Source organism: Nicotiana tabacum, chromosome 13 (assembly GCF_000715075.1).
Source record: "Nicotiana tabacum cultivar K326 chromosome 13, ASM71507v2, whole genome shotgun sequence".
Lineage (NCBI taxonomy): Eukaryota > Viridiplantae > Streptophyta > Magnoliopsida > Solanales > Solanaceae > Nicotiana > Nicotiana tabacum.
This window is the reverse complement of record NC_134092.1, coordinates 95442180-95461527: the sequence shown is the minus strand read 5'-3', so window position 1 is coordinate 95461527 and position 19348 is coordinate 95442180.

Here is a 19348-nt window from a genome sequence, read left to right as displayed (position 1 = left end):
AAAAGAAAAGGCAAAACCCTAGTTAAAAAGCAAATTGCCAAAATCATATCAACTAAAGCCAAAGCTAGTCTCATTTTCCAGCAAATGAACAATACTATTTCAAGTTCTTCTTAGTTCTTGCCGTCAATAATGGCAACCCCAATAAGAAGTAAGAACTACTACTCCAATTTTAATTTTTCAATATGTTTTTCAATGTGTTTGCCACAAAGGGAAAAAATAGAGAAATTGGGTATTTTGATTTTTAGTTGTTTGTGGTTATTATCCTCTAAAGTAGCTTTTTACTTGCTTTGTATCGCTTCTCTGATTCTTTCTGCTTTAGAAATCAATTTTGTCCTTGGTAGTTTTCTATTATGAAATATTAGTATTCTAAATTTTGTTTTCTGTTGCAGACTTGCAAAAGATAATGCTTCCTTTTTTCACATATATATATATATATATATATATATATATATATATATATATATATATATACGTTTTGTTTTCCTGTATCTTAGTTTTATTTTTATTTTTTTTAATCTCACTTATATCAATTTCTTTGCATTATCAACTATATTTTTAAAAATCGAAAAATATCCGCAAAAATCGAACCAAACCGATAAAATTTATACTGTATTGGTTTGGCTTGGTTTGAATATTAAAAAACTCACCTTAGTTGGTTTGGTTTAGTTTTAAGCAAAAATCGAACCACGAACACCCCTACTTATAGCCTATTTGGCCAAGCTTCTCAAGAGGCCAAAAGTATTTTTTTCTCAAAAGCATTTTTTTTTTCTAACTTAAGGTGTTTGGCCAAGTTTTTTTGGGGGGGAAAATGCTTTTGGGAAGAAGCAGAAAAAAGTAGCTTCTTCCCAAAAGTAGAAGCAGAAGCAATTTTGACTTTTTTTTCTTATCAAAAATATCCTTAACAAAATATAGTATATACCAAAATAACTGTTAAACCTAATACTTAGGATATTAATGTATAAATATTTTTTATTATTTTTAGGATAGCTTTGGAATATATAGTGACTTTACGGGTGAATATTTTTATATTTGTTAAATGATTTTTAATATATTTAACTTATATTAAAAGAATTAAGTACTTTTAAATTTTATTTTCATATTTTACTTAAATAAAATGAAAAGATTTAATTATTGCATGTAATAAAAAAAATTAAGATTATTTATTTACTTATAATATTAACTATTAAGTAAATCTATTCATGTCCTTATTCGTAATTTGATACTTAAAAGCATTTTCTGAAAAGCTTGGTCAAATATAAATTATTGTTCAAAAGTGATTTTTAGAGTGATTAGTCAAACACAAATTGCTTCTTTCCAAAAGTATTTTTTCAAAAACACTTTCCAAAAAAGTAAGTTGATTTCTCCGGTTTGACCAAACAGGCTATTATTATGTCTTAGTTAATAGAGTTAAATCTATATCCAGGCTTGGAGGTACTGACACGCAATGAGATAAAAATGAGTGACATATGAATTGTGAAATAAGCTTGTACTTGTGTCTAATTAATGTCTCTCATCATTTCTCCGAAAGAGGATGAGGTGGGATAGAAGACAAATGGGCATGTATAAAATGCCAAACTAAATGTGGGATTTAAGTATGTAACCTCTACCTTACAATATTCAACTAAGTCTTATTCAATGAGTCAATGTTAGTACATTATGTCACCTAGTTGCAAGAAATTGGACACAATATAAGTTTTTAGAATAGACATGTAATAGAGAGTCTAGTCCATACTTTTTCAAATTTCTTAAATGGTTCGCTATGTTGGGTGTGTGAACAAAAGTTTCAAATGTAAAGTATAAAAGAAAAAAGATTTACTTATAAATTATTGGATATTTTTAATGGTGTAAGCTTTTTGAAAAAAAAACGTATAAGATTGATCCAGACAATATTACTTTGTGCTCACATTATATTTTGACCGTTTTAGGCCAATAGGCCATACGTTGATAATACAACAAATTAGACATATTTCCATCGACATTTGCCTGACCTTTTGAGTTTTCAATGCTTGGAATTCTATTTTTGTAAGTGAGGTAATCACGTTTACTTTTTGCCCATTGAAACAAATTTAATGATATGTTTGACAAAATCTAATACTGAGTCACATCAGAAATTTTTGAGTGTTCCAATTTGGTTAGATGTCTCTCACTAGAAAATGTCATTTATTTTGTGGTGGTAGAATTGTTTGACTATTAACCCTTTAAGTTAATTGATAATTTTCGTCATTGCAAGTACTACAATTTTCATTTAATTAAATGATGGATTTTCTTTTTGCTTACAAACTAATTAACCTAGTAGATGCTTCGAGATCAAATCCTTAAGACCCTCTCCGTCACTCATGTCTCCCAAATATTTTATAAATTTAGAGCTAGGGTAGACTATTTTGTATTTACACTTACAAAGAAATTCATTATTAATCATATAAAAATAAGTACTTTTTGTTGAACATACAGTATCATATATTTAATTAGTGACTTACCTTTAATAAACTAATTACGTCTGTGATAAACTAATTTGTCAATGTAGTTATAAAATACTAATTTTTCAGGAATTTTATACCACGCCTATTTTCCATATCCACAAACAAGCAAAGGTTCCTACATATTGATATTTGTCACTAATATTTTTTTGGACGAATTTAACTTTTACACACTGTATATAATTAATAAAAAAATTCACTATCAAGTAACCTAAATAATAACTACTAATAATCGCCCATAATAAATCAAATTAAGAAAATAAAAAATAAAGCTGGTTATCTATATAATAGATAATAATATATTTGAAGTTATAAAAAATATTTAACTGTCAGTATATATGTTAAATTCGGTTTGGACAATTGGAAAATATCTTCCTACGCTATTGGCTCCCAAAATTATAATAAATCTAAAAATGAAAAAAAAGAAAAGAAAAGAAGTTGAATTACTAATAGTTTTGGAAATCCCTTTTGTCAATAATGGGAGGTCACAACTCTGAATTAGAGGTTCAAAATTTGATGTCAAATTAAACTCGAGTAGTAGTAGCTGTCTCCAAAGTCTTATCTCTTTTGCTTCAGAGAGTGGCCACCATGTAGTAGTATTTAATTTGCAGTTTGCAATTCCAATTTCTTTCTCAATTGCTTGAGAATAAGTCCAAATGCCTCTCTTCATTGTATGAATTTGATAGTAAGTGTATTTGTCCGCTTCACATAGAATCTTTTTGTGTACGTGTTTGCAAATAATATTTCCTAAAACATAGTAGTAATGTATACATTATTAAGTTCACGTTTGCTTGATATAATACTTGTAAATAACAATTAGAAATGTTTTGAACAACATGTAAGCCTTTAAAATCGCCATAATTCCAAACTCAATGTCCTTATAAGTCCATAAAAACGACGCTACTTGTGTAAAATCTTGCATACACCAAGTATATATGCCATCCCAACGATAAATAAGTTTTTATATTAATTATTACACAAAAGAGTATCCAAGAAAGGCAAATAGTACTGCAAAAACAAACTGACATCACCCTTGAAATATTAATAGCACAAATTTAACTACTACTATTTATTACACATCTTAGAAAGAAATATTGGATAAGGTAAACTAAACGGATCACTCTTGCTCTACTTGGCTATTAGTAGTATTCACTTTGTCTCAAATTATTTGTCGTTATTTCTAAAATTAAAATAGTTATCTCAAATTATTTGTCATTTTAAAAGTTCAAGACATAATTAATTAATTTTTTTCTATTTTATCCTTAGTAGTAATTATTCTTAAAGATGGACATATCACATAAATAGAATAAATATTCAATAAAAAAAAATTATATTTTAAGACATAAATAAGGATAAACTAGTTGTACTTTTTTATACTTGGATATTGAGTACTACTGCTCGCCTTTTTACTGTTTTACCCCTTAAATATTTCTCAATAAAACATATAAAAGAGAAAGGCAGTTTACTAGTAGTAGTGAGCCAAGGCTCCGACAGAAGCAGAAATCTGGCTAGATCTTCTGACGAAGAGGTAGGTTTTTCTTAACAAATACTCCTTCCGATCGATAATAAGTGATTATTTTATTTTTTTATTTTGGTCAAAAAGTGTCTATTTATATATAATCAAGAAGAAATTAATTTTATTTTTTTAAGATTCGCCGTTATTTACATATTCTAATGTGTCAAGGTAATAATTAGTTAAAGTTAATTTAGTAATTTTTTTTCTCAAGGAGTTCGTATTTCTTTAATGGGTGTGCCAAAAATAAAATGGTCACTTATTATTGACCGGAGTATATACTAACATAAAAAGGCAGAATAGTCTGATAGACACTTGTACTTAGTCGCGTTTGTCATCCCGATCCCTATACTCAACAAAGTTTCATCCAGACACTTATAGTTGTTCAAAATCAGTGTTTTAAACCCCTCTCATCTCTCGTGTTTCTTCAAATCCCTGACATGAATGACACATCAGTGTGCCCGTCAGATTTTTTTGACACATCATCATGAATTTATTTTTCATATTTAAAAAAAAAAATCATTCCACCATCTCCTCTACTACGTTATTCCCCATCATTCCCTTTATCTTTACCAATACCTTCAAAACGACCCATAAGTAATAATGTTATGTTACAAATAATCAAGAGAATAAACTGATAAAACTTTCTGTATTTAGCCCAAAATCGTAAAAATTGTCTAACCACCAAAAGAACAGGCCATTAGAAAATAACCACTCAAAAGACTATCATCACCAAAATCTTCACCCAAAACTTTTGAAATTTCTCTATAGATAAACTTATCGGAAACATGTTTTATCGGCAATCTTCTTCCACTATTTTTATTTATTTTCTTTGCAAAAGCTCGTGTTAAAAAGTTGGGGATTGGGGATGTGGGAAAGAAATTTTTTCAAAAATTACTGCCAATCTGCCGATGATTTCGGATGCCTAGGGATGTTATTGGTTGATGAAGAGGTGGTGGAAGAGGACTGTGTTGCAATGGTTTTGGGGTTAAAATGGACAACGTGAGGGGGGGGGGGAGAACGTGAAAGAGAAGAAGCACTCTTCTTTCACTTTTTAATTTAATGTTTGTATTTTTTTTTTCTTTTTTCCTTATTTTAATTATTTTCGGCTTAAATATTAATATTCACGCTCCTTACACGCGTGCAATACACATATTTTGTCAAATTCAGCCGTTAAGTTGCCACATAGACTTGGTCAACGGTCAGAGGGGTTTAAAATACTGACTTTGAACACTTATAAGTGTCTGGATGAAACTTTGTTTAGTATAGGAATCAGGATGACAAACGCGAACAGAGTGTCTACCAGGCTATTCTACCAACATGAAAAAATAAAAGTCGTCAGGTACTTCTAGGTTTTTCAGTCTTAAATACTCCCTCTGGTCCACAATAAGTGACCAATTTGCCTTGGGCACACCCATTAAGAAAATATAAAATTCTAGACAAAAATAGTTAGTGTGACTAAATTATCCTTAATTAAATATTGCAGCATAGTTAATGTGAGGAGTAAAAGACTTTTTAGGGATACGTACATAAGGGTAATTTTGGAAAAACAAATTGAATTTTTTCTTGATTATATAAATGGACACTTATTTTGAACCAAAATAAAAAAGATAAATTAATCGCTTATCGTGGACCGGAGGAAATACTGTACTATGGTATCACATGCTGATTAGGTCAAGCCTTTTACTTTAGTAGTTAGGATAACGTAATCTACTTTTGAGTTATTGTCATAAAAAGATACTTAAAAGGGGAAAAATGTACCTTTTGTATGTATAAAAAAGGGAACCAAATGAGATTAAAAGTTTCATGTTTTGGAGCCAGCACTCACCCCAACTAAAGACTAAAGTTGTGATCGATGGGGAAGGTTCAGTGAAGATTTTAGTTGTTTACTTTTGATTTTGTATTTTATTTAAGAAAAAATAAATGAAGTACATATTTTATAATTTTACCTATAATAATGATAACATTTCTAAAAGTCTTGAAAAATGATTTGAGGAATAAATAGTTAATAATAAGGGTAAAACGGAAAAAAAAATTATTTTTATCTTAATTTAGTATAGTAGATAAGTAAAAGTTAAAATATATTTTTAATATAATGGACAAGTACAAGTAAATGAAAAGAGTATTACGGATATATACTATTAATCATGCGTTAAGATATAATATTTATTTTAAAATAATTATTTTATTTTAATAAAATATTTAATATATTATATATTTGTCCCTTGACCCCACGCATAGGGGAAGCTTAGTGCACCCGGATGCTACTTCATAGGAAGTCAAATAAGATGTTTTTGCAATATTTTTTTAAAATAGTTTTTAAATATTTTGAATTGTTAATTATTTTAAAGAATTAATGTCGGAATTCACATCGAAAATTAATTAATTTGACCGTCGCATCTCGAAAAGGTTCAAACAAATTGAAATAAAGAGACGGGAGTACTACTTTACTATTAGGAACAATAGGGGCAAATATTAAAAGAAATGATTTCTTGTTTTTTTCAGAACACCAAACGTTTTGAAGTCAGCTTTGCCAAAACGACTTGCATTTTGAACCAAGCAAGAAATTATGTGTAAACGTGGCAGCAGTTTTTCCTTTTTCCTTTTTCCCTTTTAGTGGCAGTAGTTGAGAACTAATTTGTTTTTTTAATTGTGTGAGAACTTAACTTTGGCAGGAGGCAAAGGTAACAATGAGCGTGAAGACAATAAGGAGGGGTCTGCCTATAAAGACCTCCCTTACTGTTACAGCAGAGCATGATGTCTATTTGTTGGGTTGGTTGTTGCGCGATTTTAATACTCTTATACGTCTAAATTTCAAATTTCTGTATCAGCCTTATTTGTTTCGGATATTTTTGACAGAGCATATATTTTAACATAGTATACAAATTAGTTTCATTAAAAAATTAACTTTTATAACGAATGATTGTTATATAGAGATCTGACTATAAATAATAGGTTCGATATCTTTTGTTAAGTTATTAAAATTAAAGTATCTAGCGGTATACAAAGGTACTTAAAGAACGAGATAATTAAAGGTCTTGAATCCATCCATCCTTATAATTTTTGTCCTATCAATTTATATGACATATTTATCTTATTAATTTGTCACATGATTTGTCACTTCTTTTTTCAGATTTCTTGTTAATCAAATAAGGATGGAGTTTCATCCATCCTTATTTGATTTTAATTTTTTTATTTTACTTACTTTACCTTTAAGGAAAAACTTTTATAGCTGAGCCACACAAAAGCATTTTATCATTTAAGCTTTAAAGACTAAAATTCTGAAGTCCTCTTCTTTTTCTTAAATGTATCTGAGTCAAATTACTCCACATGAATTGAATAAGTTGAAACGGCCAATCTTATCCAATTTCCTACCATCTATAAAACACCCTTTTTTGAGATGCTGAATAAGGCTATATCTTGTAAAACAAATTGAGTTAATTGAGACATATTCTTTTTACCACCATTTATTTTCTCTCTTTCAACAACGAACTCAACTTTTTCAGCTTGAGCTTTTCTTAGATACTACTTATTATATAAAAATAGTGGAAGCATCTAATTATTTTTATTTATATATATATATCGTAATTTGTTTTCCTTTTCATTTTTTCTCTTCTTTTGTCGAATGAAATTTAATATTTTGTTTTATTATGTTCTTTTTCTTTTTTCTTTTATTTGCTTTTGTAAATGTTTAATTTGATCATGGAAGGGTTATTTTTAGGATTTTTGTGAGAGCATCGGTATACTGAGTTTTGCTTTATTACCAAAAATGAAACACCAGATTATTTGTGGATAAGAAAAGTTAATTTCTCAAATGGACACTTAACCTGATGAATTTACCTAACAGAGTCACTTCTTTATTTTTAGACAAAACAGTCACTAAACTATTCATTTGAATCTCCAAAAGTCATACACATCTATAAAGAGCATAAGGAATCATTGAAAAAAACCTCTTTTAATGTAAAGGGATAAATTTATCTATTTTGTCCAACCGTAAAAATATATATTATTTGTATATATAAAAACTCAAGGCTCAACCAACCACCCATGCACCCTTTCGATGTTCAAAATCCTAGCATTGAAAAATAGATACAATAATAAAAACAATTTATTAATTTTTCGCGTAAAAGGTTTTAAATTTTAATCTATTTTTGACAGTCAAACAAATCTTTTTTTTAGATTTAAATTAATATCAAAACTGTTAGTAAGTATTGTTTTCCCTATCACTCCAAAAATTTATCTTGGAACATATTTTTTGCTCCTCCACATATATCTATATATTAGAGTCGTCATTAATTTTATAAATTAAAACCAATATATAAGTTGCTAGTACTTAATTTTTTTATTTTTAAAAAAACTCAAGATTATATAATATATTCTTAATTATTACGGAAACCATTTAAAATACTTTAAAATAAAAAGAAACTACTTAAAGTACTTTAAAATAATAAAAATGAGATAAGTGTATACCATCTTAGCTTTGTACTTTTGTTCACATAATATATATATATATTCACACACACACGAAATAATATATATGAAAATGTCACAAGTTCATCTCTTAGTTAGAGTTTCAATAATTAATTTAATAAAAAAAAATTAAATCTATATAAGGAAAATAGGAGTGAAATTCTGCTTAGAATTTTCAAATTTAGGTTAAAGTGAAATTATCTTAATTTCTTAAATAATATATCTCATATCTGATTCATTATTACTTGAATAATATGGATGTACTTAAAAATTGAAATGATAAAAATGGTAGGCCAAGAAAGTACGCAAGTAATTATCAACAACAACAAACCAGTGTAATTTCACAAGTGGGGTCTAGGGAGGGTAATGTATGCGCACATCTTACTCCTATCTTGAGAAGGTAGTGTAACGACCTGGCCGGTCGTTTTGAGTGTTGTAGCCCCGTTCCCCCATTTATTACTTATTTTCTGCTCAATTGTCATTATGTGACTTGTCGGGGTAGTTGGTTCGGTTCCGGGGATATTTTGGAATGAGTTGAGACACTTAGTCTAAGGTTGGAAGCTTAAGTTGAAAAGGTTGACCGGATATTGACTTATGTTGAAACGACTCCGGAATAGAGTTTTGACGGTTCCGATAGCTCCGTAAAGTGATTTTGGACTTTAAAGTGTGTCCAAATAGTGATTTGGAGGTCCGTAGTTGATTTAAGCTTGAAATGACGAAAGTTGAAAAATTAGAAGTTTTGGAAATTGAGAAGTTTGACCGAGAGTTGACTTTGTGGTTACCGGGCTCGAATTTTTGTTCCGGGAGTTAAAGTTGGTCTGATATGTCATTTATGACTTATGTGCAAAATTTGAGGTCAATTGGACTTGATTTGATAGGTTTCAGCATCGAATGTAGAAGTTAGAAGTTCATAAGTTCAATAGGCTTGAATTGGGATGTGTTTCGTATTTTTGATGTTGTTTGATGTGATTTGAAGCCTCGACTAAGTTCGTATCGTGTTTTAGGACTTATTGGTATGTTTGGTTGAGGTCCCGGGGGCCTCAGGTGGGTTTCAGATGGTTAATGGATCAAATTTTGGACTTGGAAGATTGTTGGAGTTTGCTGGTGTTTAGGTCTGGTTTCCTTCTACGCGATCGCGTGGAGAGGTCCGCAATCGCGAAGGCTTGATTTGGGCAGCTGAGGTTTTTATTCTATGCGATCGCGAGTTTTGGTACGCAATCGCGTAAACTGGAGGAAGCAGTGCATCGCCAACGCGTGGGCTAAGCTGCGTTTGCAAAGAGGAAGGAAGCAAGAGCTGGTTACGTGCGTTGTTCTATGTGAACGCGTGGGTTTGTTCGCGATCGCGTAGGCCTGGGAAGCCTATGCATCGTGTTCCCATGAGTTTGTATGCGATTACGTAGAGTAAGTTCTGGGGGCAGTTGAGTTTGTGCTTCGCAATCGCGAAGCTTTTCCCGCGATCGCGAATAAGGGACATTTGGGTAGACTTAAATAATTTTAAAACGAGGGTTTGAGTTCATTTCACAAATTTGATTTTGGGAGCACGGTTGGAGGTGATTCTTGGAGAGATTTTCAAAGGGGTGATTGTGGTAAGTGATTCTTACTTAATTTTGGTTAAATTTCATGATTATATCTTTGATTTTATCATTTAATTAGTGATTTGGGTGAAAACTGGGGAAAATGGAGAAAACTTCTTAGGCCGAATTTTGGGAATTTGAGTGAGATTTTGGTATCGGATTTGAGTAATTTTGGTATGATTAGACTCGTGGTTGAATGGGTGTCCGGAATTTATAACTTTTATCGGATTTCGAGATGTGGGCCCGGGGTTGACTTTTGAGTTAACTTTTTGACTTTTGATATAGAACTTAGTATTTTCATATTGAATTGATTCCTATAGCTTGAGTTGATCATATCGAATTATTTGTGGCTAGATTCGAGGCATTCAGGGGCCGATTCGCGAGGCAAGGGCTTATTGGAGTAGAGATTTGCTCGGTTTGAGGTAATTAGCACTTCTAAACTTGATTCTGAAGGTATGAAGTCTGAATTACGTGTTATGTGATTGGTGTTGAGGTGACGCACATGCTAGGTGACTGGTGTGTGGGCGTGCACCATAGGAATTGTGACTTGGTCAATTCCATGGAACTGTATAGTTGAATAATCTTGTCGTTATCCATATATTCTCCATGTGTTAGAGAAATTGAGCTCAAGTCATGTTAGAAATCATGCTTAGGCTACATGTTGGTACTGTTGGGACCCACAAAGTTCGTGTTACATGTTGAATTATTTGCTTAATTTGAAATTATGTACTCAGTCACAGCTATTATTTGCATATCATATCTCAGTCTCTATTGCCATTTATTTATACATCATATCATCATTGTTTGGGCTGATTATCATGATTCTTGTGAGCTAGAGACCGAAGAGATTGATGACTAAGTGAGGCCGAGGGCCTGATTGTGAGGATATTTATGGGATCGGGCTGCACGTCGCAACATGTGTTATTGATTCTTTCCATGATTGGCTTATTATAGCTCTTGGGGTGGATTTGCCCCTCTGGAATCTGCACATTCATAGTGAGCGCAGGTACCTACTGAGTGCGAGTGTCGAGCGATTGGGAGGATTGAGTGACTGTGAGGAATGAGTGACTGTGAGGATGGAGTGAATGGGATTGGAAATGAACTGGTGTTATTCGCATGACCTCTTACCGTCTAATTAATGAAATGTATCCTTCCCTTTATTCATGGGTGAGTTGGGTAGACGGCATTGTGCAAGTTTGCTCGATAGGGGTAACTTTGTTGAGTGCCGGTCGTGCTACCCGAGGTCGGGGCATGACAGATTGATACTATAAGAGTATGCATATGGTTTCATCACTATTTTGTACTTCAGTTGGCATACATAACTGATATGTAGATATCAAGATGTACCATATCTTGTTACAATTGAACTTGATATATCTTACCTGTTTGAGCTTTAACTGTTAAACTTGGAAGCATGCCTACATTTCTGTACTATAATTCTGTAATTGAACTGTACTTGTGAATCTCGTCACTGCTTCCAACCCAATATTTAGACTTGTTACTTACTGAGTTGGTTGTACTCACGCTACACCCTGCACTTTGTGTGCAAATCCAGGTGTTTTCGGATAAGGTAGTTGCTGATTCTCAGAGTTTACAATCATTCGGAGATTATCGAGGTAGCTGCCATGACGTCCGCAGACCTTGACTCTCCTACTCTATCCCTCAGTTTTACTTACTCAGTTTCAGTTTCTTAGACAATGTTTCAGACTTTGTATTTATATAGATGCTCATGTACTCAGTGACACCCTGGTTTTGGAAAACTTCTATATCGAGTTGTGATGGTTTTATCCAGTTTTATGAGATTTTTACTTATTTAAACCTGTTTTAGTATATTTTAAATTTGAAAGTGTTGGTACGTCTGCGTTGTCGGCTTTCCTAGTATCATGATAGGTGCCATCACGACAGGTTGAGTTCTGGGTCGTGATAAGTTGGTATCATAGCCTAGGTTACATAAGTCTCACGAGTCATGAGCAGGTTTAGTAGAGTCTTGCAGATCGGTATGGAGACGTCTGTACTTATCTCCGAGAGGTTGTCGATCCCTTAGGAAACTTCACATTCTTGTATTCTTATCGTGCGAATTTATTGATTCCGGGAACTAAACTTCTGTTATTTTATTCTCTCACAGATGGTGAGGACGCGTGACATCCACCAGTACCAACAACTAGGGCCACGAGAGGCCGAGGTCGCGGTAGGGGAAGAGGTGCAGCTCGTACAGCAGCTAGAGCAGCACCTACAGATCCACCAGTTGCTCCAGCTCAGGAGCAGGTTCCAGATATGGTTGAGCCAGTGGGGCAAGCTCAAGCACCAGCTGTGCCCATTATGATTCCATACCTTTAGGAGGCTTTGGCTCAGATATTGACTATTTGCACTAGCCTTGTTCAGGTGGTTTCTGCTCAGACCGCGCCAACCACTTCTCAGGCCGAGGGAGGTACTCAGACTCCTTCCGCCCGTACTCCGGAGCAGGTGGTGCAGGGACTTCAGACACCAGGGGTACTACCAGCTCAGCAGGTTGCCGCTGCTCAGGCCCAAGTTGTTCTCGTTATGAGTGATGATGAGCTAAAGAGACGAGAGAGATTTGGGAGACTCAGGCCTCCATCATTCAGTAGGGCTGAGTTAGAGGATGCCCATGACTTCTTGGATAGGTGCCAGCGGATTCTTCGCACAGCGGGTATTCTGGAGACTAGTGGAGTCTCTTTTACTACATTTCAACTATCAAGGGCTGACTTCGGATGGTGGGAGGCTTACGAGAGGAGCAGTCTAGTCGTTGTTGCACCACTTTCATGGCATAAGTTCTCCGTTCTATTCTTGGAGAAGTTTGTGCCACAGACTCGTAGGGAGGATCTGCGCAGGCAGTTCGAGCAGCTACGTCAGGATGGTATGTCTGTGACTCAGTATGAGATAAGATTTTCAGAGTTGGTTCGTCACATAATTTGGTTGGTTCCCACTGAGAGGGAGAGGATTAGATGGTTCATTGATGGCCTCCACTATCAGGTGCGTTTTGTTATGACTCGGGAGAGTGTATCTGGTGCTAGGTTCGACGAGGTGGTTGATATTGCTCGGCGGTTAGAGATGGTCTGTAGTCAGGAGCATGAGGAGAGGGAGGCCAAGAGGCCTCGTGGTTCGGGTTGTTTCAGTGGTGTTCCTTCTGGGGGCAGTCCTACCACAGCAGGGGTCGTCCTTATAGGCCCGCTTAGATAGCTCGCTGTCACGACCCCAAATTCTCTTCGTAGGATGTTGTGATGGCACCTAGTCTCTAAGACTAGGTAAGCCTATCAATGCGGAATAACAATAGAAATCTGAAATAAATAATCTTCAAATTCACATAATTACAACTCCCAAAACCCATTAGAAATAAGTCACAAGCTTCTAAGAATTTATCCTCAATGTATCTATATATCAGGGTCTAAGGAAAATAACGAAGCAACATAATAATGATAGAAGGGGACTCCGGAGTCTGCGGACGCTGGCAGATATACCTCGAAGTCTCCGTATACAGGTAGCTTACTGATGTCTGGACTGGTAGGATGTACCTGGATCTGCACAAAAAGATGTGCAAAAGTATAGTATGAGTACACCACAGTGGTACCCAGTAAGTGCCAAGCCTAACCTCAGTAGAGTAGTGACGAGGTCAAGTTAGGCCCTACTGGAATAATAAAAGACAAGGTGAAATGTTTAACAATATAATAAAAATGAAATGACAATGAAAATGAATCAAGTAAGTAGTATGTCACCAATTAACTACACAAAATAATGGCAAATAATACCTCATGGAAACAAAACAGAATTCTTTTCAACTTTAAGAAAATCACAACAATAATCAAAGGCAACTGCGGCCATAAATCAATATCAACAAGGGAACTCCCGAGGTACCGCCTCGTAGTCCCAAATCATAAATAAATTCACAATATCTCATTTCCTTATATCACCGCGGGAGCCTTCACATTTAATTTTAAAGAAAAATATTTTTTCCGAAATAGCATCCCGCGTTTTAGCCACCCTTATCACACCGCATGACTTCTAGTAGTTACCCTACTAGCCACGCATATCAAGCCACCCTTATCTTATCGCATGCGTTTTAACACCCAGACCTTATACCACTGCATGTGTATCAATATCACGATATATCACAATAAATAACTCAGCAAAATTAATATTTAAATTTTTTTAATACATTGCCTCAGTTCCAAATTTAAAATATCAAATACTTCATATTAATAATATTTAAATTAAAGAAATTCCACCTTCAAATAATGCATAGAATAAAAAAAATAAGTTTCAGCTAAACAGGTAAAAATAATTAGCAGGAGAAAGTCAAGCAAATTTAAAGTATATAAATCCGATCAATGATGGAGAATATAACAAGATTTAATAATTTGATACAACAGTGATCTACACAATTTAAAAATACAATCTTTCACATTTAGCCTGTGTACACACTCGTCATCTCATGTACCTGACTTTCATCACATTACAATTATCATATCAATACCAATCCTAGGAAAAATTTCCCCCACATAAGGTTAGACAAGTCACTTACCTCGACTTGCTCTAATTTAATCCACTAGTAGGCCTTTTCCTTGATTATCCAACTCTGAATGGCTCAAATCTAGCCAAAATAATTCGATACAGTCAACAAAAATTATAGGAATCAATTTCATAAGAAAATACTATATTTTTCAATAAAATCCGAAATTAACTCAAAAATCGCCCGTGGGGCCCACGTCTCGAAATCCGGCGAAAGCTACGAAATATGAACGCCCATTCAACCACGAGTCTAACCATACCAAAATGACTAAATTCCGATAACAATTCGACCCTCAAATCCTCAAATCTATCCAAGAGGGTTTTCAAATTTTTCCAATTTAAATCACCAATTAACTGTTAAAAACAGTGATGGATTAGGGTAATCTAACCAAAATTGAGTTAAGAACACTTACCCCTATGTTTTCTCTGAAAATCTTCCAAAAACCGCCTTTTCCCGAGCTCCAATCCGTCAAAAATGGACTCACTGCCTAGTCATTTGCTCTACGCGATCGCGAACATTCACACGCGATCGCGATGCACAATTATCCCACTGCCTAAATTAACTCTACGCGATCGCGTATATCCCCACGCAATCGCAAAGGACAGAGTTCCCAAGCTCTACGCGATCGCAACCCTCTTCACGTGATCGTGTAGAACAAATGCGTGACCTCCACTTCTACTACACTTACTCTATGCGAACGCAACCATAACCACGCGTTCGCGAGTCACAAAATCCCAGAGCTACGCGATCACATCCCTCTTCACGCGATCGCGTAGAACAAAACTCAGCAGATCCCCAATTAACCCTACGCGATCGAAGATATCCCCACGCGATTGCATAGAACAAAACCTCCACTGCCCAACTAAGCCTACGCGATCGCGTCCCAATCTTCGCGATCGCGAAGAAGGTTTGAAACACCAGCAAACAACAGCTACCGGTAGTGCCAAAATGAAGGAAAATAATCCGAATACCATCCGAAACACGCCTGAGCCCCTCGGGACCTCAACCAAATATACCAACAAGTCCTAATACATCATATGAACTTAGTCGAGTCTTCAAATCACATCCAACAATACGAAAAACATGAATCACACATAGATTCAAGCCTAATGAACTTTGAAACTTTCAATTTCTACAAACAACGTCGGAACCTATCAAATCAAGTCCAATTGACCTCAAATTTTGCACATAAGTCATAAATGACATAACGGAGCTATAAAAATTTTCGGAACTGGATTCTGATCCCGATATCAAAAAGTCAACTCTCCGGTTAAACTTTCAAACTTAAATTCCTATTTTAGCCATTTCAAGCCTAATTTAACTACAGACTTCCAAATAAAATTCTGAACACGTTCCTAAGTCCAAAATCACCATACGAAGCTGTTGGAATCATCAAAATTCTATTCTGGGGTCGTTTACACATAGGTCAACATCCAGCCAACCTTTTCAACTTAAGTTTTAAACTTTGGAACTAAGTATTCCAATTCATTCTAAAAACCTCATCAGACCCGAACCAATTTGCCCCGATAAGTCATATAACAGTTATAAAGTACAAGATGATCATTAAATAGGGGAACGAGGCTATAACTTTTAAAATGACTGGACGGATCATTACACTCGCCCAGTTCATTGTGGTGCATCATCTAGCCATGGTTCGTACAGTGCTCGTCCGGGCCAGTCATCTCTCAATGCTCTACCAACTCGGAGTTCATCCTGTGCTCCATCGATTCAGGTTTCATCTGTGCCAGGTCTTTCTAGCAGTTGCTCTGGTACTCAGGGCCCGATTCAGCCCCCACCACCACCAGCATGGAGATAGTGTCCTCGTCACCCGGGATGTCCAGTTTAGCAAAGGGGTTAGGCTATGACTTCCGCACCAGTTACTTCACAACCCGCCCAGCCAGCTCGGGGTAGGGCCAAGGCAGCTAGAGATCACCCTAGAGGGGAATGCCGATCAGGTGGTGGTCAGGCCCGATTCTATTCTATTCCTTCTATGCCAGATGTTGTTGCTTCAGATGCAATGATCACATGTATTGTCTCAGTGTGCCATAGAGATTCTTCCACATTATTTGACCCTGGTTCTACTTAATCCTATGTATCATCTTATTTTACTCGTTATTTGGATATGCCCCGTGAGTCCTTAGTTTCACATGTTCATGTATCTATGCCGGTGGGCGATACTATTATTGTGGACCGTGTATATCGGCTGTGTGTAGTGACTATTGGGGGATTGAAGACTGGAGTTGATCTCTTATTTCTTAGTATGGTTGATTTCTACGTGATCTTGGGTATGGATTGGTTGTCTCCATGCCATGCTATTCTGGATTGTCACGCTAAGACCGTGACGTTGGCGATGCCAGGACTGCCAAGGATCGAGTAGAGAGGTTCTCTAGATTATATTCCCAGCAGGGTAATTTTTTATTCGAAGACCTAACAGATGGTTGGGAAGGGGTGTTTGTCATATTTGGACTTTGTGAGGGATCTTGGTGCTGATACCCATACTATTGATTTTGTTCCGGTGGTGCGAGACTTTCCGGATGTGTTTCCTACAAACCTGTCGGGCATGCCACCCGATAGGGATATCGACTTTGGTATTGACTTGGTGCCGGGCACTCAGCCCATTTCCATTCCTCCGTATTGTATGGCACCAGCTGAGTTGAAGAAATTGAAAGAGCAGCTTCAAGAACTTCTTGATAAGGGGTTTATTAGGCCTAGTGTGTCGCCTTGGGGTGTACCGGTTCTGTTTGTGAAGAAGAAGGATGGTACTATGCGAATGTGCATCAACTATAGGCAGTTGAACAAAGTTACAACTAAGGACAAGTATCCTTTACCGCATATTGATGATCTATTTGGCCATCTTCAGGGAGCGAAGGTGTTCTCTTAGATTGATTTGAGGTCTGGGTATTACCAGTTGAAGATTCGGGACTCAGATATTCTAAAGACGGCATTTATGACCTGTTATGGTCACTATGAGTTCCTGGTGATGTCTTTTGGGCTGACCAATGCCCCAACAACATTCATGCATCTGATAAACAATGTATTTCAGCCATATCTCGACTTGTTTGTCATAGTATTCATTGATGATATCCTGGTTTACTCACGTAGTCAGGAGGAGCGAGCAAAACATTTGAGGATTGTATGACAGCGGCTGAGGGAGGAGAAACTTTATGCCAAGTTCTCCAAGTATGGGTTTTGGATTAGTTTGGTGGCATTCTTGGGGCACGTGGTGTACAATGAGGGGATTTAGGTGGATCCAAAGAAGATATAGGCGGTTTAGAGTTGGCCCAGACTGTCCTCAGCTACTGAGATTTGGAGCTTTCTCGGCTTGGCCGATTATTATCGTCGCTTCGTGGAGGGTTTCTCGTCTATTGCAGCTCCTTTGACCAAATTGACCCAAAAGGGTGCTCCTTTCAGGTGGTCGGATGAGTGTGGGGAGAGCTTTCAGAAGCTCAATACTGCCTTGACCACAACTCCAGTTCTAGTTTTGCCTTCAGCGTCAGGATTTTATATAGTGTATTATGATTCTTCTAGGATTGGTATCGGGTGTGTCTTGATGTAGGAGGGTAGAGTAATTGCTTATGCTTCACGTCAGTTGAAGCCCCATGAGAAAAACTACCATGTTCATGATTTGGAGTTGGCTGCCATCATTCAAGCATTGAAGATTTGGAGCTATTATCTCTATGGCGTGTCTTGTGAGGTATTTACGTATCATCGAAGCCTCCAGCACTTGTTCAAACAAAAGGATCTAAATTTAAGGCAGCAGAGATGGTTGGAGTTGCTAAAGGACTATGATATTACCATTCTGTATCATCCCGAAAAGGCTAGTGTGGTGGCTAATGCCTTGAGTAGAAAGGCGGTGAGTATAGGTAGCCTTGAATTTATTCCTATTGGTGAGAGAGCGCTTGCAGTTGATGTTCAGGCCTTGGCCAACCAGTTCGTGAGATTAGATATTTCGGAGCCCAGCCGGGTTCTAGCTTGTGTGGTTTCTCGGTCTTCCTTATATGATCGTATCAGAGAGTACCAGCATGATGATCCCCATTTGCTTGTCCTTAAGGACACGGTTCAGCACGGTGATGCCAAGGATGTTACTATTGGGTATGATGAAGTGATGAGCATGCATGGTCGGATTTTTGTGCCTAATATAGATGGGTTGCTTGAGTTGATTCTTAAAGAGGCCCACAGTTCGTAGTATTCAATTCATCCGGGTGCCGCGAAGATGTATCAGGACTTGAAGCAGCATTATTGGTGGAGGAGGATGAAAAAGGATATAGTGGGGTTTGTAGCTCAGTGCCTAAACTGTCAGCAAGTGAAGTATGAGAATCAGAGACCGGGCAGAGTGCTTCATAGGCTTGAGATTCTGGAGTGGAAATGGGAGCATATCACCATGGATTTTGTAGTTGGGCTCCCACGGACTTCGAGGAAGTTTGATGCTATTTGGGTGATTGTGAATCGGTTGACCAAGTCCGCACTTTTCATTCAAGTTGGGACTACATATTCTTCGAAGCAGTTGGCTGAGATCTACATCTGCGAGATTATTTGCCTTCACGATGTGCCGGTGTCCAACATTTCAGATCGGGGCACGCAGTTTACATCACAGTTTTGGAGAGCATTGTAGCGAAAGTTGGGCACATAAGTTGAGTTGAGTACAACATTCCACCCTCAGACGGACGGACAGTCCGAGCGCACTATTAAGATATTGAAGGATATGCTAAACACTTATGTCATAGATTTCGGGGGTTCATGGGATCAGTTTCTGTCACCCGCAGAGTTTGCCTAAAACAACAGCTACCAA